General features: G+C 44.5%; 2 protein-coding genes across 2 annotated transcripts in view; one reads left to right on the plus strand and one right to left on the minus strand.

The window, feature by feature from the left end:
• LOC139749512 (serine/threonine-protein phosphatase PP1-beta catalytic subunit) overlaps positions 1 to 11,165 on the minus strand; it is a 269,037-nt gene extending 257,872 nt beyond the window's left edge. Inside the window, exon 1 of the mRNA XM_071663462.1 lies at positions 11,037 to 11,165. The gene's annotated coding sequence lies outside the window, so the exon portion shown is untranslated. The remainder of the gene's footprint in view (positions 1 to 11,036) is intronic.
• LOC139749320 (serine/threonine-protein kinase 32B) overlaps positions 1 to 12,375 on the plus strand; it is a 204,515-nt gene that overhangs the window by 86,003 nt on the left and 106,137 nt on the right. The gene's annotated exons all lie outside the window — the stretch shown is intronic.

The following is a 12,375-nucleotide window of genomic DNA, read 5'->3' on the forward strand; positions in this document are numbered from 1 at the left end:
CGGTATTAGGCATAGCAGCCACGCTCATACATTTAGCACTATCAGCATGGTCAAACTCTTCCCTTAGACGTGGGCAGCAGGCAGTCGGGTGGTCAAGTTGGCTTTTGGACACTGAGATGCGCCTAGCAAACGCCCATCATGGGCGAGAGCTGAGTGGTGCTTCATCTCCCATGGCCTCCTTTGGCAGCAGTACCCATGTTCTGGCACCTACTTCTTCGATAATACTCACATAGAACACTGCCACCGTCTATTTCAAGAAGCAACTTGATTTACGGGACCTACGGCAAGGCTCTCCCGCTGCACAAAGCACAGATGACAACCTCCCACTGAGGACCTCGAATACGTCTCTTTCCCTCTGAAGAAGCTCCACGAGACCCGGCAGGCATGCAACTCGCACTTCCCGCACCTACAATAGCGCCATGGGAACTCGGCCAACCTTGACTCACAGAAACTCCCCCGACCTCTCGTACCTGAGCCTGAACCACCAGCAGCGTCTCACCCTGAGACAACACCACCTCTGAACTGACCAGGAAAACCGGTGTGTTTGACTGGGTGCTTCGATGGGGTCTCTCTTTCTGTCCCTCACCTTCACAGAAGGACTCAGACACATGATCACTGGGCACTTAGTGGGATGAAGAGGATGTTAATATGCAGGCAGCAGCCCAGGTGGAGGGTGAGGTAGAAAGAAAAAAAGAATGAGCCAGGGGAGAGCAGTTTGTCAGGCAGTGAGGTGGTGACTCTGTGTGCAGCCGTCACTAGCCAGGCGAGTGTTGCCAATGATACACCACCTCCCTCGTTGGTGGCTGCCTACCACCTGCTGCCTCTCAGTGGAGAGAGAGAGAGAGAGAGAGAGAGAGAGAGAGAGAGAGAGAGAGAGAGAGAGAGAGAGAGAGAGAGAGAGAATTATAAATGAAATGGGCAGGTGGATACATAAACGGATAGGTTTATAGATAAATAGAGACAGATAAATAAATAGACAGACAGACAGACAGCCAGACAGATAAATACACAGGCAGGTGTGTAGATAGGTATACAGGTATACAGATAGAGAGGCAGGTGTACAGACAGATATACAGATAACAGTAACCACTCGTCAGGGGAAGACCAAGTTTACCTCATCGTAAATACGAAGGAGAACCATCTAACCAAGTTACTAGGTCGACCAGCCATAATGTTGTCGGTGGGACAACCGACCTTACTGCAGCCAGCAGGTGAGGGGTAGGGGGAGGGGAGGGGACAGGATGGATGGGACGCCCCCCCCCCCCTCCCCCATCAGGTAAACACTCGCTGGCGGGGGGGGAGGAGAAGGGAGTGGAGGGGAGGGGAATGAGGTGCTGATAAGAGCCTTGGAACTCCTGGAACTTATGAGTGATAAGGCAAACTCCACCTCCAGTGGTATTTTGAGTCAAGGACAGACTCTCTCTCTCTCTCTCTCTCTCTCTCTCTCTCTCTCTCTCTCTCTCTCTCTCCCTCCAGTGGAGTCAGAGTGTGAGGCTAACCTCATGGCAAAACTTGGTGGTAAGCATTGGTAGGATGGTAGACAACTACAGGCTACGTCACGCAGAGGGGAAGTGTCGTACTGGCTGATGACGTAAGGATAGGCGAGGACCTGAATGACACGTTCGACGATGTTGTCACAGTGGATGATGCTTGAGTCCCAACACCAGTGGGGGTGGGAGGATGAAGACGGGTTGCAAAGCAGTGAAAGTGCTAGAAAATACAAGACGGGTTACTAAGGAGCCTGGCCCATATAAAGTTCATGGACACGATGAAGTTTGTCCATGTTTGTTGTCGAAGTGTGCAGGTACACTTGGCGGGAAGCATGACACGTTGTTCAATATATCGCTGGAGGAGACTGTACTGCTGAGGGAGTGGTGAAGATGACTGTACTGCTGAGGGAGTTGTGAAGATGACTGTACTGCTGAGGGAGTGGGAGAAAGAAAATATACTTCTCTTTCGGAATGGGGACTGGTAAACTGTGCTGAACTACAGAGCAGTTTCTCTAACTAATGTGGTCTAAAAAGATAATAATCAGAATGTAAATGGATGAGCACTTGCAATGGACAATTTCCCCTAGTCTGAGACAACAGACTCCGGGAAAGGTCAGGCGAAACACATCTAGCTAGAACTTCTACGAGAGAGTGAGCTCCGAGATGTATTTGAACGCGTGTGACACCATGCCACACTGGAGGATGGTGAAGAAGCCTATTCTTCAAAAAAGGAATAAGGGGAGACTCCTTCCACGTCAGTTGAGCCAGCTCGAAATGGGCTACGATCACCACTAGTGTGCAAAGGCTATGTAAAAGACTTACAGAATAGCTGGACTCACACATGAACAGGTATGTGGATGGAGACTGCATCAATCTACAAGGGGACCTGGACAAACCCCACCGTCGGTCTGATACACGGCTGGTGAAATTCAAGCTGACTAGATGCAGAGAAATGAGGGTGGGAGAACCTAAACGTAGGCTTGGATGCCAAGATCATCAACCAGGAAACAAACTGAGAAGGATCTGGGGAGTCATTATACTTCAACCTGACATCAGAGTTGAATCCGAGGAGAACTGTGAAAGAGGCAAAGTGTCCGTTGGCGAATATTAGGTTTGTATCTACATACGTGGAGGAGGAAATGTTCAGTAAACTGTTCACAACGTTCATCAGGTCTCAACTGGAACATGTGTGGTCATCGTACTTAAAGATGCAAAGAGAACTTCAACAGAAGGTCTAGAGGAGGACATTAAGAGATGATCCACGATAAAGAAAGCTACAAGTTACAGTGAGAATTTCCTCTATGCTATAAATTTTCTCACAGGGGAAGAGAGAAGAGTGGTGGGTAACTTGATCACAACCCGCAAGTTTGGGTGATGTGAACGACCCAAGATGGAGAGGATGAGCAACTTACTAGGATGAAATATAGCAGGAAATTTGTTAGACAAGATGTGTGGAGGTTGTTATGTTGCACAAGGCTGGTGGAGGAATGGACTGAGTTGCCTGAGGAAACTTGCGAATGTGGACAACATACAGAGGGTTACGATGTTACATGACACTAGAGAATGTTCAAAAGATGAGGTCCCACGAGTGGGGAACTCCCTCACCGCACTGTACAAGTAGGTAATATGATTCTCTCTCTCTCTCTCTCCTCTCTCTCTCTCTCTCTCTCTCTCTCTCTCTCTCTCTCTCTCTCTCTCTCTCCTCCACTCAGTGCTATCTTGACAACTTGACTTTTGTAAACTGGCCCTTGACCTATATGGCCTGACCTCTGACCTTTCCTTCTCAATGACCAATCTTTAACACCTTTCTCAAGAATCCTTAACCTTAATCCCCTATCTCTTGACCTTTATCTCCCAACCCTTGACCTAAACCTTTCGACCTTTGACCTTAACATTCTTACCTTGACTGTTATCTCATGTCCTCTGCCCTTCACTATCTATCCCTTGACTATTATCTACTAACCTTTGATGATCGCCTTATACGTGACCTTTACCCTTTGAACCCTGACCTTTACTTCATCTCCTGATCCCTGACCTTTGCCTCAGAAGTCCTCACTGATTGCTCTACACTGCCGACCAATCAGGAGGCATCTGTACATCATTTGACTACATGAAAATCTCAGATCAGAATTTTATTCGTGTGTATTTATCTAAAAAATACTCTTATTCATCTATGAATCCATCTGTAGTTAGATACTGCACTATATTCTTGTATATCTATCTATATTATATATGTATATATATATATATATATATATATATATATATATATATATATCATACAAACCTCCAACAGCCAGGATCGAACCCGGGACCCCTGTGCAACAGGCGGGAGCGCTACCGCTAAGCTATGATTGTACAGTTAGGTTCGGTAAAATGCTATCTGCTGGCTGTGTGAGTCTGATGGGAAATGACCGGTGTAGACCCCGTTGCTCACCAACGTGAGACGAAGGGTATTCCAGTACATAGTATTCGAATAGTCATTCCCTCCACTTCTGACACATAATCCTCTTTGTTAATCTTCCCTCCCTCATTTTCTCCACATATCCAAACCATTTCAACACACCCTCTTCAGCTCCCTGAACCACATTCTTTTTATTTCCACACATTTATCTCATCCTTTCATTACTTACCTCCTCAAACCACTTCAGACCACATATTGTCCTCAAACTTTTCATTTCCATCACATCCCACCTCCTCCGCACAATTCTATCTACAGCCCATGCTTCGCAACCATATAACATTGCTGGAACTACTATTCCTTCAAACATTCCCATTTTTGCTCTCCGAGATAACGTTCTCTCCTTCCATACATTCTTCATCGCTCCCAGAACCTTCGCCCCCTCATCCACTCCCAGGTATCTAAACCACTTCACTTCCTCTAATTTTCCTCTCTTCAAACTCTCATTCCGACAAACCTGTCCCGTAACCCAGCTAAACCTAATAATCTTGTTTATCATTTTTTTATTTATTTTGCTTTGTCGCTGTCTTGTTTATATATATATATATATATATATATATATATATATATATATATATATATATATATATATATATATATATACACACAAAAGTATCACTTCCTTTTAATAAAAAATGTTACAAGAAGTGTTTGAAGAGGATCGGCCTGTGTGAGTTGCAATGACTGGCAGGGATCAGTACGGTCCCTTGCCTGATCCCGTGTTGGCAACGCCGCCTCCGGCTGCTGCCCACACAAGATCCCGTGATTACTGTCGGCCCGGCCCGGCCCGGCCCGGCCCGGCACATCCAGCTGGGGATTACATATTGATGCGGAAGTCCCATAGAAACCTCAGTAATTCACCTAAGGTGGATGGCAAAGGATCTGTCGACTGGGTTAAACATGTTTTTTGTTCTTATCGTACGTAATGGACCCAAGTGTCGTATGCCAGGAATGTTGTCGTAATGACGAAGAAAAGTTATTGTACTCGAAATTCTTAACTCGCGTAAGAGATGAATTACTTTTCCTTTAGGAATACAGAGGCTGTTGTCGTACCGAAGGAGTTAAGTTAACGAGCTAAAGGGGCTATTATCATTCTTCAGAGATTAAGCTATCGACAGAGGGAACTAAGTTATCGTACTCAAGGGGTTAAGTTATCGAAGTGAAGGAGCTGCTATTGTTCTTAAGGGGATAAACTATCAAACTGAAGTAACTAACTTATTGTATCCAAGGACTTTCGCTACCGAACTGAAGGAGTTATCGTACTTATGAAGTTGAATTATCGTAATTTATCAGGTGTTATCGTACTCAGAGGACTGAAGTAGCGACTCGAGGTTTTCCTCACCCCCCCCCCTCCCTCCCTCCGCACCCTCCATGCTCGAGGGGGAGCCTCCCCATCCCCTCCCCTCACCACTGCCATCTCCCCCCCCCCATCATCATCCTCGTAGATGTATCTCCGAGATGGCCAAGATGTGTTAATATCCTCTGCTCCTCCCACGTCATTCGCTACGCCTTATGCACATAACCTAAGAATGTACAGTCAGTCAAAAAAGTATCAGCGCTCAATATGTGTGAAACATTATGACAAACGGTCCAACGGATACTGAGAAATTTGGGTCTGACCAGCCCTGATGTCGAGAGAGTTGCCATATCGTCTATTAGTGACATATTCTATCTAATATTTAGGGAATTTTATGTTATATGAATTATATATAATGTTATATCATGTTATATGTTTATATGAATGATATATAATGTTATATAATATGTTGATGTGAATGATATATAATGTTATATGTTTATATGAATGATATATAATATGTTTATATGAATGATATATAATGTTATATGTTTATATGAATGATATATATGTTTATATGAATGATATATAATGTTATATGTTTATATGAATGATATATAATGTTATATGTTTATATGAATGATATATAATGTTATATAATATGTTGATGTGAATGATATATAATGTTATATGTTTATATGAATGATATATATGTTTATATGAATGATATATAATGTTATATGCGCAGTGAGACTGTCGTCTGTGTCCCGGTGTGTGGCCGCCTCCACCACCACCTTCCTACTGCTGCTGCTGTGACCAGCCAGCTGGCGGCCAGTATGACCCAAGTCGTAGTCATCATCATTACAGCAGCCCCGTCTGTTGCCCGTCATCATGACCACCACACTGGTGACCCAATGTGTTACCTGCAGTCATGACCAGCACACTGGTGACCCAGTGTGTTACCTGCAGTGCCACAATGTGTGTGTGTGTGTGTGTGTGTGTGTGTGTGTGTGTGTGTGTGTGTGTGTGTGTATGTATGTATGTATGTATGTATGTATGTATGTATGTATGTATGTATGTATGTATGTGTGTGTGTGTGTGTGTGTGTGTGTGTGTGTGTGTGTGTGTGTGTGCTTCGCCTCAGAGAGTAAATGCATGACTACTTGCAAAGGAGGAACTACTTAAGCAAGAGACAACATGGGTTCAGGGAAGAGGAGGTTGTGCAGGACAAGCCTCACAGTCAGAGAGAGAGAGAGAGAGAGAGAGAGAGAGAGAGAGAGAGAGAGAGAGAGAGAGAGAGAGAGAGATGGACAGACTGTTTCTTACTGTACTGCTCAAAAGCGCCTGCCACCGTACCACACAGGAGGCTGGTGAAGACACCGCATCTTGAGGCAGGAGTAAAGGCGACACGACCAAACCTCACAAGAAGCGAACAGAGAATGCACGTCAGTGGAGGCTTCTTAAAACGGGCTGGGGGTCACCAGCGGTGTTCCGCAAGGTTCTGTCCTGGGTCCACTGAGTTTCATGATCTACATGAATAACATGCCAGATGGAGTGGACTCGTACCTGAATATCTTTGCCAAGGCCATGAGGGAAGCAGAAGTTAAGGATTGCATCATCTTACAAGGGGACCTAGACACTCTCCAAAGTTGGTTTGATACAAAAGTTGACGAAATTCAACCTAAGTAAATGTAAAGTAATGAGGATGCGACTCAGTGGAAAAAAAGGGGGGAAAAAAAATCCAAGAGACAGATGATACCCCTGGGGCACTAAGCTGTAGGAATGTTGGTGTAAGGGGAACATTAGAGGGAATGACCAAGGATATGTTCATCAAACTGATCATATCGTATATCAGACCGAAACTAGAGTATACTGCTAAAGTTTAGTCACCGTAATTAAGGACAAAGAATTAACAGAGAAGGTCTCACGGATGGCAACAGATATGGTGGTGCTAGAGTTTAGGGAGTTCACTTACAGTAAGAGGTTAGAGGCCTTAAATCTATTCATCATGGAAGGCAGATGAGTAAGTGGTGACTTGATCACAACCCTAGAATTCTTAAAACTTTTCTTTGCAAGTTGCAAGACAGAGAACAGTTAGAAACTAAGAAAAGATGTGAGGAATTACTTTCTTATTATACGAGTCGTGGATGAATGGCTAGGTTGAATCATGGAATGTGGACAACATACAGAATTTACAAAGTCGTATAGCAGAAGAGAATGTTCAAGAGATGGGAACCCACGAGTGTAGAACACCCTCCCTGTACACTACAAGAGATGGGTCCCCACGAGTGTAGAACACCCTCCCCGTACACTACAAGAGATGGAGCCCCACGAGTGTAGAACTCCCTCCCCGTACACTACAAGAGATGGAGCCCCACGAGTGTAGAACTCCCTCCCCGTACACTACAAGAGATGTGGCCCCACGAGTGTAGAACTCCCTCCCCGTACACTACAAGAGATGGGTCCCCACGAGTGTAGAACTCCCTCCCCGTACACTACAAGAGATGGGTCCCCACGAGTGTAGAACTCCCTCCCCGTACACTACAAGAGATGGGTCCCCACGAGTGTAGAACTCCCTCCCCGTACAGTACAGATGGGTAATCACAAGTCCTGGACTAAAGTGTCGTAAGGGGTTATCTCCGGGGACCTACGGAACATTATTCACCCCTCGATAAAGATGCATATCATTTGGGGTGAAGCGATACGTTTTGTCACGTAGATAATTGTCTCTGGGGAAGAAACATAACTCTCAGGGGGTAGATACGTCCATATCCAGACGTTGAAGAGACTTACATTCTCTGGGGTTATATATATACATCAATGAAACTTTGAGTATACACACAATAATTCTCAGGGGAAACATATTCCTATTGGAATAATTCTTTTTTAAAGCAGACAGGCTCATTACTTATTTACTGACGACAGTCATTTGTCTGTCTGTCTGTCTAGTTTTCCGTCAGCTGATACTCCCTCTACAAAGTAACAACGAAAATTCTAAAATTATGATTATTTTCCCGCCAGTCTTTAATATCCAGATCATAATTGTACCACAATGGATCGTTTCATCTTATATAGCTCCAGCAAGTACAAAGGTTCAAGTTGCCTTATCCCTGAGCGATGCAATATGGGATAAAAGGTCTCTCTCTCTCTGTCATCGTTCCCGCCACTGAGGTCTACATTATTGCCTCCCGCCCTTTGATCTCAACCTGAAAACAATCTTCTAAAAGGTCTCCTCTTTTTCCCTCCCGACAATATATTTCCAAACGAGCGTTTCCTCACTTCATATAGTGGAAGAAACGTTATAATATATCAATAAACGTGTCCATCAACCGTTTTCCAAAATTATGTGAGAAATTCTATTAATAACCATAGATAAATATTGGTCCGAGACGCCATTTTGATCATGTGATCTTATTTACCTTCACATATTCGAACTTGGCTTTGTGTTCAGAATGTTATTTCCAGAAGGCTACAGGTGACATCAAGGCACAAGGATCTAGAATCTTTTAAAGTCTCGTGATATTAGACTTTAAAGACTTGTCAGCGGGAGCCCAGCGGTGAGGAAATGTGTTTCGTGTATTAAATCTAAGTGGTCGTGGACGTTCCAATAATGGTGGGTGAGCAGTGCGGGGGAGACTGGATTCCTACGTGTTGAAATGCATCGCGATCTTGGCAGTGGTGTTGGTAGGAGTGGTGGTGGCAGCGGTGATACTAGTGATGTGGTGTTGGAAGCTAACTGGTGTCGGACGTGGTGTTGGCAGCCATGCTGGCAGAGATGGTGTTAATAGTAACGTTGATAGCGATGTGATGTTGGGAGTGGCAGTGAGAGCATGATGGTAATCAGCTGTAGTGGTGGTAGAATAAGAGTTTCGGTTGTGGCGTTACAAGCATGTTAAGTGTTGGCAGTAGTGGTGGAAATGTAATCGACATGGCTCTAAGTGGATTGCTGTCAGTATACATGGCTGACGACGTAAGTGGTGTTGGCAGTCTAGCGCTTGGGAGGCTGTTGGCAGCTGCAAACGTAATGTTGTCAGACCCGTCTCTTTCCATATCCACTCTGACCACACACTAATGTATTTCCGGTCTGTCCCAACATCACGAAACAACCACGAAAACGACCCCCTTTGCCGTACGTAAATTCCTTCGTAATTCGTGTGTGTCCGGCCAGAGGTGTCCACCAAGGAAGGGCCCAGCCCTTCACGCCAGCATCCCTGGCCGGCCCTCAGCACACACACCCACCCCTAAGACCTCACGGGTCATGGGAGAGACTTATACCTCAGTAAGTCAGGCTAAAGAGACTTCTACGAGGACAAGGGACGATGGGGAACTAAACCAGCCAACATTATTTCCCTTGGAAATCATGATTTATGCCTGGGAAAGGTCGAGAAAATTTCATTTAAAATTCAGAGGTGGATATTACAAAGGCTTTTTCCCTATTTTTTTTTTTATCTTTTGTTTAAAAGCTAAAGATTAATAACGGGTGACTCTTAGAAGAAACGTTGTTATAAGATGAAGTATTTACGTCATGGGGTTTGTGTAACTATACTTCAGAGGTGAAATGATTACTTAAGAATGAAGGGAATTAAACGATTGGAAATTTGCTCTCGAGGATGTGAACCAAGTCATAAGGTAGAAACAACGACTCCCTTACCTCTGCAGGACTCTGGACCAAACCTGTAGGTCGGGTTTGTCCAGAGTCCTGGACAAGAGACTGCAAGTATCCCTGTAGTGGGTCAACTACTGACAACTGTGACGTAATGAAGCTAATTAGAAGATTAGAAGACTCACCTGCCTGCCCTGATGCAGGTGTGTGGCACTCACCTGCCTGCCCTGATGCAGGTGTGTGGCACTCACCTGCCTGGCCTGATGCAGGTGTGGCACTCACCTGCCTGGCCTGACGCAGGTGTGTGGCACTCACCTGCCTGGCCTGATGCAGGTGTGGCACTCACCTGCCTGGCCTGACGCAGGTGTGTGGCACTCACCTGCCTGGTTTGATGCAGGTGTGTGGCACTCACTTGCCTGGCTTGATGCAGGTGTGAGGCACTCACCTGCCTGCCCTGATGCAGGTGTGTGGCACTCACCTGCCTGCCCTGATGCAGGTGTGTGGCACTCACCTGCCTGGCCTGATGCAGGTGTGAGGCACTCACCTGCCTGGCCTGAGACAGGTGCACATTATATGTAAATTATGTAAACATAAGTCATGTCTATATAGATATAAGCATCTTATGACGGAACACAGGAGTGGCCATATACATTTATCTACGTGACAGAAATAGGTCAATCCCAGACGGGACTGGAGCTTGTAGACTTGATAGGAATGTTGGGTATCACCGAATAGCACACCCTCCCCAAGCAGGACTCCCAGGAGAAAAAAAAAAAAAAAATACTTTGTTTTTTCAGTCTCTTCATAATGGACCATGTCCGGCACGGGCCACAGCGACCTCAGTGACCGGAAATGGCCGTGCAGGAGGTAGGAGAAGGGGGGAGTGAGGCTTGGAAAAAGGGAGGGGGGGATGTGCATTGGGGGTGGGGGATGCGGGTAATATATTGGAGGAAGTATGGACTATCCGAACACCGAAGATCCCAAAATGATCGAAGCTCCGAAACCTAAAGCGATCGAAGGGTCGAATCCTAAACCGACCTAAGCTTCGAAACTTCAGAATGATCGAAGCTTTGAAGCTAGGTTCAAAGCCGGCCGAGGACCCTGACACACGTAGACGAGTAACATAACAAGGACACAAAATATACTATAACTTGAATTATTCATCAAATAATGTTTGTTACTTACAGATAACTGCAACGGCTTGATAAATGATGTTAAACGTTCACAGACGGTGTCGAATTATCCATGAATTCACTCACAAAAGAATGTAAACTTCGAGCATGGGTCGCCATCGGCTGTCCGCTGTGGCAGCTGATGGTTTGTTTACAATGTACTAGCAGGTGGGAAACGTTAGAACGCCAGACAGAATTTCACATACTGCTGGTAAATAAGTAACTATTGTCTGTAATATCCAATAAAAATTTCGAATTGCTATTTAGAACATTTTTCTAAAATGTTCATATGAACAACAAAGACGTAGGTATGATTACCAAAAAGTTACGAAAATAGACAACAAAATTTTCAGTTATGTTTACAGATCGTGTCTAACTACGCGGAGAGGCATTAGAATATCTTTATTATCTTTATGTTTGCTATAGGCTGAGCAGAGTGTGGTGTGGATTCTAATGATAAGAAAAATCTAGCTGACCGTGATATTACCCGTATGAATTACTGAGACGTAATTAGGGTGCATTTAATACGTGTGTCAGCGAGGCATTTGGCGTCTAGGGAAACTCTTTTATCAAACTTGATTATTTCAAAAGGTTCGACGAAGATCATCACTAACTACAACTTTAAAGTTCTTTACAAATGCCATTATAGACCTGACGTTGTGGTTAAAAAATGATTTCTATATAATTCTAAGTTCTTTGTTTGAAAAAAACAAATTCTTGTTTTGCATACGTTTATGAACGTAATTCTCAACACATAGGTAATTTTTCTCCTAATGTTAACGATAGTGTGCCCATGAAAGGTGAGTTTAATATACTTTACCTTCACATGAGTCTATATTTACCTATTTATTGAGAGGAAGGTGCAAGGGCTGAAAAAGAGGGCAAGGAAGGATGCGTCGAGAGAATATCGGTAAACTACAGGGAGAATACAAAAGGTGAGGAGGAGGAGATATAGTGTGTATACAGTGTGCATTTTGAAGTCGTGGCAAATGGATCTGGTGATAAGTGAAGAGGTGGTGGAAGCCTTGCATAAGAAGTGTGGCAAAGCGAGTGGAGTGGATGAAACTCCAGTTGAATTTCTCAAGCTTGGGAGAGACAGTGTTACTGATTCCCTAGCAGGAAGTTTCAGTGTTGAGGTGCCATATGACAGGTGGAATGCCTGTATAGTGCTTTTGTATAAAAAGACATGGGGAGCAAAAGTGAATGTTCAAATTACAGAGATACAAGTCTGTTGAGTATAACTGGTAAGTGATATGAGAAAGTAGTGACAGAGGGTGGTGGCACGTACAGAGCATCAGACTAGGAAGGAACAATGTGGCCTCAGGAGTGGTAGAGGATGTGTGGATCAGATG

The sequence above is a fragment of the Panulirus ornatus genome, chromosome 7 (assembly GCF_036320965.1).
Source record: "Panulirus ornatus isolate Po-2019 chromosome 7, ASM3632096v1, whole genome shotgun sequence".
Taxonomy (NCBI): Eukaryota; Metazoa; Arthropoda; class Malacostraca; order Decapoda; family Palinuridae; genus Panulirus; species Panulirus ornatus.